This window comes from Armigeres subalbatus, chromosome 3 (genome assembly GCF_024139115.2).
Source record: "Armigeres subalbatus isolate Guangzhou_Male chromosome 3, GZ_Asu_2, whole genome shotgun sequence".
Lineage (NCBI taxonomy): Eukaryota > Metazoa > Arthropoda > Insecta > Diptera > Culicidae > Armigeres > Armigeres subalbatus.
The window spans coordinates 228240753-228254507 of record NC_085141.1 but is presented as its reverse complement, the minus strand read 5'-3'; the positions used below and the strand labels follow the sequence as shown (position 1 = coordinate 228254507).

Genomic DNA, 13755 nt, shown 5'->3' with positions numbered 1-13755 from the left:
ATGTTCGTTAGTTTCTGAAGATTTTCCCGTGGAAATTCATAAGAACTTCCGTGTAGCTTCAAAAATATTTCCGTTGAAAATTCAAAAGAAACTTCCACTTAAATTCGAAAGAAATTCATTGAAAATGCAGATAAATTTCCATTGCCAGTGGAAATTCGTAACAAATATAACAAATTTAGACGAATTTCTGAAGAGGAAATAAGAGGAATTTCCCCTGGAAATTGGGAAGACCTTCCAATGGAAATTCATAAAATCAGGTGACAAGCAATTTGTTTTCATGTCTTGTTATGATCGAAAAAGCCTTATGCTTCTCGTCTATCGATGTCAATTATCAATTAAGAACAATTCTGCAATCCTTGTTATGTACCCAAACCAGTCTTGCAAAATGTCGTGACCATCACTAGATGATCAGATATGAAAACAAAAACCACCACGCTTTTAAACGATGTTCTTTACTGACAATCACTGCAAGCGCATCGTGACATGTAGAAGCTGACACGTGAGTACCTTCGGTAAGCGTGACACCCAGATTGACAACCACAAGCTGAGAGCCATAAAGAGCATCAGGTCGGTCAGCTGTCAAAAGTGCAGGTGAGCACCGTTATTGATTGGTTTTGTTGTCGTTTGATTGGACTGATGTCGTTTTTAATTGATAAATTGGATAAATCAATAGTTAAATTAAGGGTTCATTCACAAATTACATAACGCTAAAATGGACCTGGGGGCTGAAAGCCCCCACCCACCCTCTCGTAACGTATTTTGTATGGAAGGGTTCTGAAATTTGTATGGGCCGTATTTGTGAATGGCTCTAACTAAGTTTTTACCAATTTGATCCAGACTATCTTTTGAAAAAGGCCAATTTTTTTTATTGATTTTTTCAAATGGATACAATCAAAAAACGACGCATCCTACAAAAAATGTTATATGGGTGACTATCGCAAAATCAGTCAAAGTTTCTAATAAAGATATCGGAAACAATTCAAATTGAGCCCTACACTGAAAAAAATCAGTTTCAACAGTTTCAAAAATTAAAACTCGATTTGCGAAAAAAACGCTTTTTTTGATTTGTATGAAATTGTGTCTCAAGATAGGTGATTATGTTCCCTACCAACCGTCCATACATCGCAAGCTGGGCACTTTGAAGGAAAAAAAGTTTTTATAACAAACAAAAATCCATTAATTCCGCTAAGTGGATTATTCCATTGCTGTCGAGCGTTGATTTCGAACCAAACACCGCATAGGTCAAGTGATCATCACGATAGTCAAGATGACACGGATATGACAACCACAACATCAGGAAAGTTTTCCTATCATTCATGCTGGTGATCACAGGCAGAAGAAGTGAAGACATGGTGAGTGACCAAGCGCTAGTTGCTAAAATGTCACTTTCATGGTGATCGTTACACCAAGCATGTGAGATCCACATTGAGCATCACAATTGAGTACTTGACACATGACCTGGATTTTGTTATTGTCACGCTTTGCGTGACTTGTACGGTGACACTTTGCAGCACTGACCCAAACACATGGTGGCAAAGTTACGTTTTTATCTTTCGAATAAGCGACTGCTTCATCAGGATTGGAACCACATTGGATTGATGTAAATGACAAATTTGAAAATCTTGTCTAAAATGCAACAGCTTAATCGATAAAGTAATTGCATGTTGGGAAAAGAGAGGAAACAGACTTCTATGGAACAGTTATTGAGGCGAGGAGTTTGTAAGCATGTTCTATAAAAAAACACGATTCATATAATCAAGATTAAATATATCGAACTCCCCTTCTTCAGTCCCCTACTTCAGTTCAGTAATCATGTTTTGTATGAATTTTACAGTAAAACATTCATTTAAATTCATGAATTTGATATACAAGCCTATAGTCAAAATTCAATATACAAAACAACACCTTTTCAACCCCCTCTCACAACCTAGATACGTCCTATTGTGAAAATAATTATATTATATCAAGAACAAACCCAGAGTAACAATCTGTGAGCTGTTAGATTATGGTTAGGGTCCGTTAGTTATGCTTCCCTTCAGAAAGCATAAAACATTGACTCGTTTGTTATGCTCTTTTTCTTTTTTTTCGCGCCTTGCATTTTTTATGACAGCTGAAAATAGAAACAGCATTCTTTGCATTCATTTCGTGCTGCCTTCTCGGTGCGCTTTGCGAGTGCTCTCGGTGCTTATCTTCGACAAAATGGCGATGTTGGAATGCTTTTTTTCAAGTAAGTACTTAATCATATTTAAAAAAATAAAGTCAGATTTCAACAATAAACTTGATTTCCAGGATTCGTGGTCGTGGCTACAAAGCGAAAGGGTTCATGGAGGATGCGTTGTCGATAGCAAGTTCTCGGAAGTTCTCGGAAGAGCGAGTCAAAGGCAACCGATTCCTAAAAGGATATATTTAGATGACAGAATCAACATAGGATTAGGGATCAATGGTAGCCCCAACTACAATTCATCCGCCAGTTCTTCCTCCGGTGGTCATGGATTCTCCACCGCCAGCACCGATGGACTTCGCGTCAAGGCTTTCCCATCAAACCACTCGTCAGTTACTTCCATTACTATAAATACCGCCACCCACTTCTATTTACAAAGGTTTAAGCTGAAGTAAAATCCACGTCGAATGGGAAAAAAGTCCATGCGGGAAAAAAGATGCGCAAGGAGAAGCTAAACTCGGAGATTGAACGTTTGCTGTCTGAGATGGTCTCGGTTGCAAATGTTTCCTCTTGTGATGAAGAGTTTACTACGATTGAAGTATACTGCGATCGAAAGCTGGCTCGTGGTAAGTCACTTTTAAAATGGTTTCAAGTTGTGTTTTTACTGTTTGATAATCATTTTTTTCGTTCTTCTAGTGTAGCACGGAAAAAAGTCCTGTTTGCCTATAGTGTAGTGCTTGAGGACGAATTATCGTCATCTGGCGCTGAAGCAATCCAATCACCTACCAAAAATTTCCGCTTCCAAGAAATAGCGTCGGAAAGCGTCGTATCTTGAAAGCAATTGCTAGGAAGCGGTAAATGGATCCTTTGAATTTACCAGTGAGTGTGGCGTTTATTTTGTAGTTAATAAGCTTCACAGTTTTAATGAGCACTCGTGTAAGATTTTACAGTGAATGCTTCTTGGGCAGCGAAAACATTTTCTCTTATGTATGTACTTAATTGTTGAATATATCTTTTTTTTGTGTCATTACAGGAACTTAACCTCGAAAAACAAGATCAAGTATATCTGGAAGTTCGCCGCCACCTGATCTATTTCAACAGCTTTGCATTAATCCACCCCAATACAAAAAATAGATTTACGTGCTGCTCCCCAAATGACCCCCTTTCGTGCAATGGTACCTTCGGGTACGCCTTCTGGTAGCGCTAGCATTTAATTTTAATTTAATTTTAATTTAATTTTAATTTAATTTTAATTTAATTTTAATTTAATTTTAATTTAATTTTAATTTAATTTTAATTTAATTTTAATTTAATTTTAATTTAATTTTAATTTAATTTTAATTTAATTTTAATTTAATTTTAATTTAATTTTAATTTAATTTTAATTTAATTTTAATTTAATTTTAATTTAATTTTAATTTAATTTTAATTTAATTTTAATTTAATTTTAATTTAATTTTAATTTAATTTTAATTTAATTTTAATTTAATTTTAATTTAATTTTAATTTAATTTTAATTTAATTTTAATTTAATTTTAATTTAATTTTAATTTAATTTTAATTTAATTTTAATTTAATTTTAATTTAATTTTAATTTAATTTTAATTTAATTTTAATTTAATTTTAATTTAATTTTAATTTAATTTTAATTTAATTTTAATTTAATTTTAATTTAATTTTAATTTAATTTTAATTTAATTTAATTTTAATTTAATTTTAATTTAATTTTAATTTAATTTTAATTTAATTTTAATTTAATTTTAATTTAATTTTAATTTAATTTTAATTTAATTTTAATTTAATTTTAATTTAATTTTAATTTAATTTTAATTTAATTTTAATTTAATTTTAATTTAATTTTAATTTAATTTTAATTTAATTTTAATTTAATTTTAATTTAATTTTAATTTAATTTTAATTTAATTTTAATTTAATTTTAATTTAATTTTAATTTAATTTTAATTTTAATTTAATTTTAATTTAATTTTAATTTAATTTTAATTTAATTTTAATTTAATTTTAATTTAATTTTAATTTAATTTTAATTTAATTTTAATTTAATTTTAATTTAATTTTAATTTAATTTTAATTTAATTTTAATTTAATTTTAATTTAATTTTAATTTAATTTTAATTTAATTTTAATTTAATTTTAATTTAATTTTAATTTAATTTTAATTTAATTTTAATTTAATTTTAATTTAATTTTAATTTAATTTTAATTTAATTTTAATTTAATTTTAATTTAATTTTAATTTAATTTTAATTTAATTTTAATTTAATTTTAATTTAATTTAATTTAATTTTAATTTAATTTTAATTTAATTTTAATTTAATTTTAATTTAATTTTAATCTAATTTTAATTTAATTTTAATTTAATTTTAATTTAATTTTAATTTAATTTTAATTTAATTTTAATTTAATTTTAATTTAATTTTAATTTAATTTTAATTTAATTTTAATTTAATTTTAATTTAATTTTAATTTAATTTTAATTTAATTTTAATTTAATTTTAATTTAATTTTAATTTAATTTTAATTTAATTTTAATTTAATTTTAATTTAATTTTAATTTAATTTTAATTTAATTTTAATTTAATTTTAATTTAATTTTAATTTAATTTTAATTTAATTTTAATTTAATTTTAATTTAATTTTAATTTAATTTTAATTTAATTTTAATTTAATTTTAATTTAATTTTAATTTAATTTTAATTTAATTTTAATTTAATTTTAATTTAATTTTAATTTAATTTTAATTTAATTTTAATTTAATTTTAATTTAATTTTAATTTAATTTTAATTTAATTTTAATTTAATTTTAATTTAATTTTAATTTAATTTTAATTTAATTTTAATTTAATTTTAATTTAATTTTAATTTAATTTTAATTTAATTTTAATTTAATTTTAATTTAATTTTAATTTAATTTTAATTTAATTTTAATTTAATTTTAATTTAATTTTAATTTAATTTTAATTTAATTTTAATTTAATTTTAATTTAATTTTAATTTAATTTTATTTTAATTTTAATTTAATTTTTATTTATTTTTTAATTTAAAATTAAATTAAATTTTAATTTAATTTTTAATTTTTAATTTTTATTTAATTTTTTAATTTAATTTTAATTTAATTTTAATTTAATTTTAATTTAATTTTAATTTAATTTTAATTTAATTTTAATTTAATTTTAATTTAATTTTAATTTAATTTTAATTTAATTTTAATTTAATTTTAATTTAATTTTAATTTAATTTTAATTTAATTTTAATTTAATTTTAATTTAATTTTAATTTAAATTAAAATTTAATTTTAATTTAATTTTAATTTAATTTTAATTTAATTTTAATTTAATTTTAATTTAATTTTAATTTAATTTTAATTTAATTTTAATTTAATTTTAATTTAATTTTAATTTAATTTTAATTTAATTTTAATTTAATTTTAATTTAATTTTAATTTAATTTTAATTTAATTTTAATTTAATTTTAATTTAATTTTAATTTAATTTTAATTTAATTTTAATTTAATTTTAATTTAATTTTAATTTAATTTTAATTTAATTTTAATTTAATTTTAATTTAATTTTAATTTAATTTTAATTTAATTTTAATTTAATTTTAATTTAATTTTAATTTAATTTTAATTTAATTTTAATTTAATTTTAATTTAATTTTAATTTAATTTTAATTTAATTTTAATTTAATTTTAATTTAATTTTAATTTAATTTTAATTTAATTTTAATTTAATTTTAATTTAATTTTAATTTAATTTTAATTTAATTTTAATTTAATTTTAATTTAATTTTAATTTAATTTTAATTTAATTTTAATTTAATTTTAATTTAATTTTAATTTAATTTTAATTTAATTTTAATTTAATTTTAATTTAATTTTAATTTAATTTTAATTTAATTTTAATTTAATTTTAATTTAATTTTAATTTAATTTTAATTTAATTTTAATTTAATTTTAATTTAATTTTAATTTAATTTTAATTTAATTTTAATTTAATTTTAATTTAATTTTAATTTAATTTTAATTTAATTTTAATTTAATTTTAATTTAATTTTAATTTAATTTTAATTTAATTTTAATTTAATTTTAATTTAATTTTAATTTAATTTTAATTTAATTTTAATTTAATTTTAATTTAATTTTAATTTAATTTTAATTTAATTTTAATTTAATTTTAATTTAATTTTAATTTAATTTAATTTAAATTTATTTTAATTTAATTTTAATTTAATTTTAATTTAATTTTAATTTAATTTTAATTTAATTTTAATTTAATTTTAATTTAATTTTAATTTAATTTTAATTTAATTTTAATTTAATTTTAATTTAATTTTAATTTAATTTTAATTTAATTTTAATTTAATTTTAATTTAATTTTAATTTAATTTTAATTTAATTTTAATTTAATTTTAATTTAATTTTAATTTAATTTTAATTTAATTTTTAATTTAATTTTAATTTTAATTTAATTTAATTTTAATTTAATTTTAATTTAATTTTAATTTAATTTTAATTTAATTTTAATTTAATTTTAATTTAATTTAATTTAATTTTAATTTAATTTTAATTTAATTTTAATTTAATTTTAATTTAATTTTAATTTAATTTTAATTTAATTTTAATTTAATTTTAATTTAATTTTAATTTAATTTTAATTTAATTTTAATTTAATTTTAATTTAATTTTAATTTAATTTTAATTTAATTTTAATTTAATTTTAATTTAATTTTAATTTAATTTTAATTTAATTTTAATTTAATTTTAATTTAATTTTAATTTAATTTTAATTTAATTTTAATTTAATTTTAATTTAATTTTAATTTAATTTTAATTTAATTTTAATTTAATTTTAATTTAATTTTAATTTAATTTTAATTTAATTTTAATTTAATTTTAATTTAATTTTAATTTAATTTTAATTTAATTTTAATTTAATTTTAATTTAATTTTAATTTAATTTTAATTTAATTTTAATTTAATTTTAATTTAATTTTAATTTAATTTTAATTTAATTTTAATTTAATTTTAATTTAATTTTAATTTAATTTTAATTTAATTTTAATTTAATTTTAATTTAATTTTAATTTTAATTTAATTTTAATTTAATTTTAATTTAATTTTAATTTAATTTTAATTTAATTTTAATTTAATTTTAATTTAATTTTAATTTAATTTTAATTTAATTTTAATTTAATTTTAATTTAATTTTAATTTAATTTTAATTTAATTTTAATTTAATTTTAATTTAATTTTAATTTAATTTTAATTTTAATTTTAATTTAATTTTAATTTAATTTTAATTTAATTTTAATTTAATTTTAATTTAATTTTAATTTAATTTTAATTTAATTTTAATTTAATTTTAATTTAATTTTAATTTAATTTTAATTTAATTTTAATTTAATTTTAATTTAATTTTAATTTAATTTTAATTTAATTTTAATTTAATTTTAATTTAATTTTAATTTAATTTTAATTTAATTTTAATTTAATTTTAATTTAATTTTAATTTAATTTTAATTTAATTTTAATTTAATTTTAATTTAAGGTATCCAGAGGTATTCTCAAGGTATTAAGTAATCCAGAGATATTCTCAAAGGAACTTCCGGAAGAATTCTCAGAGAAACTCCTGGAGGAATTCCCAGTCGAACTCCTGGAAGAATGCTCAGAGAAACTCGTGAAGGAATTTCTGGAAGTATTTTAAGTGGAGCTAGCGGAGGACATTCTGGAGAAATTTCCATTGGAACTCTTGAAGGAATTCTCAAAAACACTCGCAGAGAAACTTCTGGCGTAATTCCCAGAGTATTTCCTGGAGGAACTTGCGGAGGAGATTCTGAAGGAACTCCTGAAGGAATTCTCATAGACACTCCCGCAGAAAATCCTTGAAGAATTACACAAGAAGCTTCTGGCGTTATTCCCAGAGGAACTCCTGGAGTAATTTCCAGAGAAACTTCTAGAGGAATTTCCAGAAGAATTCCTCGAGGAATTCCCAGTGGAACTCCTGGAAGAATGCTCAAAGAAACTCCTCAAGGACTTTCTGGAAGTATTACAAGTGGAACACGCGGAGGAGATTCTGGAGGAATTCCCAGTGGAACTCCTGGAGGAATTCTCAGAGAAATACCTGGCGTAATTTCCAGGAATTCTCATAGACACTGCCCAGAGGAACTCCTGGAGGAATTCCCATAACAACTTCCGGAGGTATTCCCAAAGGAACTTCCGAAAGAATTCTCAAAGAAACTCCTGGAAGAATGCCCAGTAGAAGAATGTTCAGTGGAACTCCTGGAGAAATTCCCAGTGGAACTCCTGGAAGAATGCTCAGAGAAACTCTGGAATTTCTGGAAGTATTACAAGTGGAACTCATGGAGGAGATTCTGGAGGAATTCTCACTGGAACTCCTGAAGAAATTCTCATAGAAACTCCCGGAGAAACTTCTGGTGTAATTCCCAGAGAAATTTCCAATGGAACACCTGGAGGAATTTCCAGAGAAACTTCCGGAGAACTACACAAGAAACTTCTGTCGTTAATCCCAGAGGAACTCTTGGAGGAATTTCCAGAGGAACTCCTGGAGGTATTTCCAGAAGAACTTCCGGAGGTATTCCCAAAAGGAACTCCCGGAAGATTTCTCAGAGAAACTTCTGGAGGAATTCCCAGTGGAACTCGTGGGAGAATGCTCAGAGAAACTCCTGAAGGAATTTCTGGAAGTATTATAAGTGGAACTTCGGAGGAGATTCTAGAGGAATTCCCATTAGAACTCCTGAAAGAATTCTCATAGACACTCCCGAATAAACTTCTGGCGTAATTTCCAGAAAAATTTCCAAAGGAAAACCTGGAGGAATTTCCAGAGAAACTCCCCGAAGAATTACACAAGAAACTTCTGGCGTAATTCCCAGAGGAACTCCTGGAGGAACTTGCGGAGGAGATTCTGGAGGAACTTCTGAAGGAATTCTCATAGACACTACCGGAGATAATCCTGGAAGAATTACACAAGAATTGTCAGAGAAACTTCTGGAGGAATTTACAGAAGAACTTCTGGAGGTATTCCCAGAGGAACTTCTGGAAGAATTCCCAGTGGAACTCCTGGAAGAATGCTCAGAGAAACTCCTCAAGGACTTTCTGGAAGTATTACAAGTGGAACTCGCGAAGGAGATTTTGGAGGAACTCCCAGTGGAACTCCTGGAGGAATTCTCAGAGAAAATACCAGAAGAATTACACAAGAAACTTCTCGCGTAATTCCCAGAGGAACTCCTGGAGGAATTTCCAGAGGAACTCCTGGCGGAATTTCCAGAAGAACTTCCGGAGGTATTCCCAAAGGAACTTCCGAAAGAATTCTCAGAGAAACTCCTGGAAGAATTCACAGTAGAACTCCTGGAAGTATGTTCAGTTGAACTCCTGGCAGAATGTTCAGTGGAACTCCTGGAGGAATTCCCAGTGGAACTCCTGGAAGAACGCTCAGAGAAACTCCTGTAGGAATTTCGGAAAGTATTACAAGCGGAACTGGCGGAGGAGATTCTGAAGGAATTCTCTCTGGAACTCCTGACGAAAATCTCATAGAAACTCCCGGAGAAACTTCTGGCGTAATCCCCAGAGGAACTCCTAGAGGTATGGAGATTTTGGAGTAATGCCCAGAGAAACTCTTGAAGGAACTTCTGGAAATATTACAAGAGGAACTCCTGGTGGAATTTTCAGAGAAGCTCCTGGAGGAACTTCTGAAGGAATTCCCGGTGAACTCCTGGAGGAATGCTCAGATAACTCTCAAAGAAACTTCTGGAAGTATTACAAGAGGACTCTCGTGGAGGAACTTCTGGAAGAATTTCCAGTGGAACTCCTGAAAGAATTACACAAGAAATCCAGAAGAAACTTCTTACAAGAGGAAATCCAGGAGGAATTCCCAGAGAAAGTGCTGGAAGAGTTTTCAGAGGAACGCTTGGAAGAATTCTCAAAAGAACCACTGGAAATATTCTCAGAAGAACTCCTGGAAGAATTCCCAGAGGAACTCTTGGAGGAAATACTGGAATTCGCAGAGATACTCCTAGAGGATTTCGCAGAGCAACTCCTTGAGGATCTTCTGACAGAATTACATTAGTAAGGAACTCCCAGATGAACTCCCGAAGTAACTTCTGGAATAATTACAAAAAGAACTCCTGAAGGTATTCCCAAATAAACTAGAATAACTATTGGAGGAATTTCTTTAGGAACTCCTGGAGGTATTTCCAGAGCAACACTTAGACAATATCCCAGAAGGACTCCTGCAGCAATTCCCAGAGAAACTTCTTCCCGAACTTCCATAGAAACTCATGTAGGAATTCTCAGATTAACTCTTGAAAGAATTTCCAGAGGATCTGGTTGGAGGTGGAATTCTTAGCGGCCTTTCTGGAGGAATTATCTCTTGGAACAAGTTCCAGAGGAATTTGTAGATGAATTTCCGGTGGAAATCCCAAGAAAAATTCTGGCGAAACTCCTGGAAGAACTCATGGACGAATTTTCAGAGAAAATCCTGGAGGAATTTTCAGGGCAAGTCCTGGAGAAATTCCCAGATGAATTTCTGGACAATTTCACAAATAAATTTCTTGGGAACCCCTGAAGGAATTTCTCAAATAAATTTCTAGAGGAACTCCTGGAGGAATTCTGATATTAGTTTTCGGAGCAATTTCAAGTGGAACTCCTGATAGAATTCCCAGATGAATGGTGGAATACTAAAAAAAATCTGGCCGAACTCCTGATAGAATTTTCAGAGGAAGTTGTGAAGGAGAGGATTTCCCAGCGGAAACCCTGGAGGAATGCCCAGATGAATTTCTGGACAATTTCACAAATAAATTTCTAGAGAAACTCCTTGAAGAATTCCCAAATGAGTTTTTGGAATAAAATCTAGAAGAATTCCTGGGAATTCGTAGTTGAACTTCTGGTGGAATTGCCAGAGAAAGTTGTGGCGGAGTCTACATTTTCAGAATAACTCCTGGCGCAATTCCCAAAGCTTGACCCTTGAAGCTTGGGGGATTTTTAAGAGACGCATAGAATTCCCAGATTTTCTCTTTTTGAAAAAAAAACCATATAAATTCCTAGAGAAACTTCTGGAGATATTCTAAAATGTATTCCTAGGGAATTCCTAAAGGAACTCCTAGCGGAATTACCAAAGTAACTCCTGAATAAATTCCCAATTGAGTTTTTAGAGGAACTGCTGGAAGATTTCCTGGAACAATTCCTAGAGGAATTGCTTAAGGAAGTAGCTCCTGGAGGAATCCTAATGACATTCCCTATTTACTGTTTTCGGATTAAAAGAGACTTAAAATCAAAATTCAATGAAGACTAATATGATTTTATCGAGAGAATTTTTTATTGACGGAGTCAAATCACAACTCCAAGCGACTTTCTTGCTTCGTCACGGCCTGTCCGCCGTTGGCCATCTTGTTACCGTGCATCTTCTTCATACGGTTCCTGCGTTCCTTGCGCTGCTTGCGATTCATCTTCTTCCAAACACTTCGTGGCTGACCAATCGGTGCTTGGGTTCAAACTTCTTGGCATGTCGAGATCATTGCAAAGCCGGTCGAGTTGCCACCGTCAAATCCAAAAACGAACACATGACCGCCACATCAAATCCAAAAACGAACACATGACCGGGTACATGACCGCCAATTTGTCACGGATTGGAATCTTCGGGACCGAAGCCAGTCCCAGAGGCACGACGTCATAAATCTGCTGCTTGCGGCTCAGCTGTTCATAAACCGGCGGATATGGATCGTTGCTGCCGGCATTTCGGTGCACCGGTCGACTTGCCACCGTCAAAGTTGGTTCCAAGTCCAAAAACGAACACTGCATCGGGATACATGGCCGCCAATTTGTCACGGATTGGAGTCTTCGGGACCGAAGCCAGTTCCAGAGGCACGACGTCGTAAATCAGCTGCTTGCGGCTCAGCTTTTCATAAACCGGCGAATATGGATCGTTGCTGCCGGAAATTTGGTGCACCTCTTTTTATAGACTGAGGGTAAGGAAAGCCTTCGCGAACGCACTTTTGTAAATAAAACAATCAAACTTTAAAAATAATAATTTCACAAAAATAAACGAACTATTCTTCATTTAATTCAGTTTTGTTTGCATCTAGCTGTGATTCGGTGCAAAAGTGTGCTTGTGTTGGTTAATAATATATTTCGCGCCAATACATGCACTTTTTGCTCGTATGACAGCTGGATGTAAATAAACCAGCATGAAATCCCACCCGAAAATACCCTAACCACTGCCTAACCGCCTAAAGCGAAACATAGCTAACGTTCATCTAATGTGAGGGTAACGTGTTAGATTAAAATATGCATAAATCATAAACATACCTAACAAAAGTGTTGCAGATCTGTCTAATTTTAGTCTCATTTTACTCTAAAGTTAGTGATAAAATTAGAGTAACTTTCTAACAGGTTACACTCACATTAGGGTCAAGTTAGAGTAACCTTGTTTGCTGGGAATTTTCAAACGACTTAGGGGTCGTACAATAATTACGTAAGCACTTATGGGAGAAGGGGGGTTTGACATTTTCCTACGCTCCATATAAAAAAATGTATGGGAAAAATCTACATTGAGGGAGGGGGGTTTGAAAAACCTAGAAAATATTCTTACGTAATTAGTATACGACTCCTTATCTGCTTTCGTAAACAAAGATTCAGACATCGATTTTCGAATCTGATAGGGGTCCCGTAGCGTAGTTGGCTACACGTTCGCCTTACAAGCAAATGGTCAAGGGTTCGATTCTCAGCCCCTCCTCCAAACCCTCGTCAGTCGCCGGATGCGCACCCTATACGGTGGCGTATTGGGGAGCGCCCTTACCGTTACGACTGCCCGATGACGACTGACAAACTTCTCGGAGGCTGGGACGGGACATGCAAAGAGGAAAAAATGAAACTTCATCTGCTGCCAGTCAACTGCTGTCACGAATTGTCAGATGCAGCCAGGAGCTTTTTGTGTGAAAGTATTGGAATCCCAACTTAAATATTTCACATGATTTTTGTTTTACGAAGACTTTTTCACTTCAACGAGTATTCCAAATCATCCGGGTAGCTTATTATTAATCAGTAATAAACGTGTGCTTTATTTCCAGTATAAAAATCTTTATGGAAATGAATTTAATATTTCGCGAATTGGATACACTTTCATTTTGCTTAGAGAAGTCAACTCGGAGCTTAAGTGAAACAGTCAAGGAAACAGTTTATACATGATGGTCAACTGTGATGAAAAGAAGAACAAGTTGCAAAACAAGAAAAAAGAAGCAGCGTCTTTGCAGGTCTCGTCTCAGCTCGGAGGCATTCCTCTATCCAACGTACCCGGATAAATGGCAATCGAACAATGCAATGATCATTGGATTCACGACACGGACAAATGGACACAATGGACTCACAGTGAGATGGACCAGCAACGACGACAACAATGAATAATGGGAAAATCTAAAAATAGATTCTATGTGGATTTTGGCTTCAGAATACCACAGTAGATCTCGGCACAGTAGCGTTTAAGTAACACAGAGTGCCTACCAAATAAAGGAAGGAATAAAAATACGAGAAAGGCAAAACGAATCTGATAGCATTTCCACGCAAA

At 28.0% G+C, this 13755-nt stretch overlaps 1 long non-coding RNA gene across 1 annotated transcript; it reads left to right on the top strand.

The window, feature by feature from the left end:
• Window positions 1-2118: 2118 nt before the first annotated feature.
• On the top strand, window positions 2119-12434 carry LOC134226409 (uncharacterized). The gene is made up of 4 exons (XR_009983471.1): window positions 2119-2787; window positions 2858-3040; window positions 3195-3358; window positions 12091-12434. It is a non-coding gene; the product is annotated as an uncharacterized LOC134226409 (long non-coding RNA).
• The last annotated feature ends 1321 nt before the right edge of the window (window positions 12435-13755 follow it).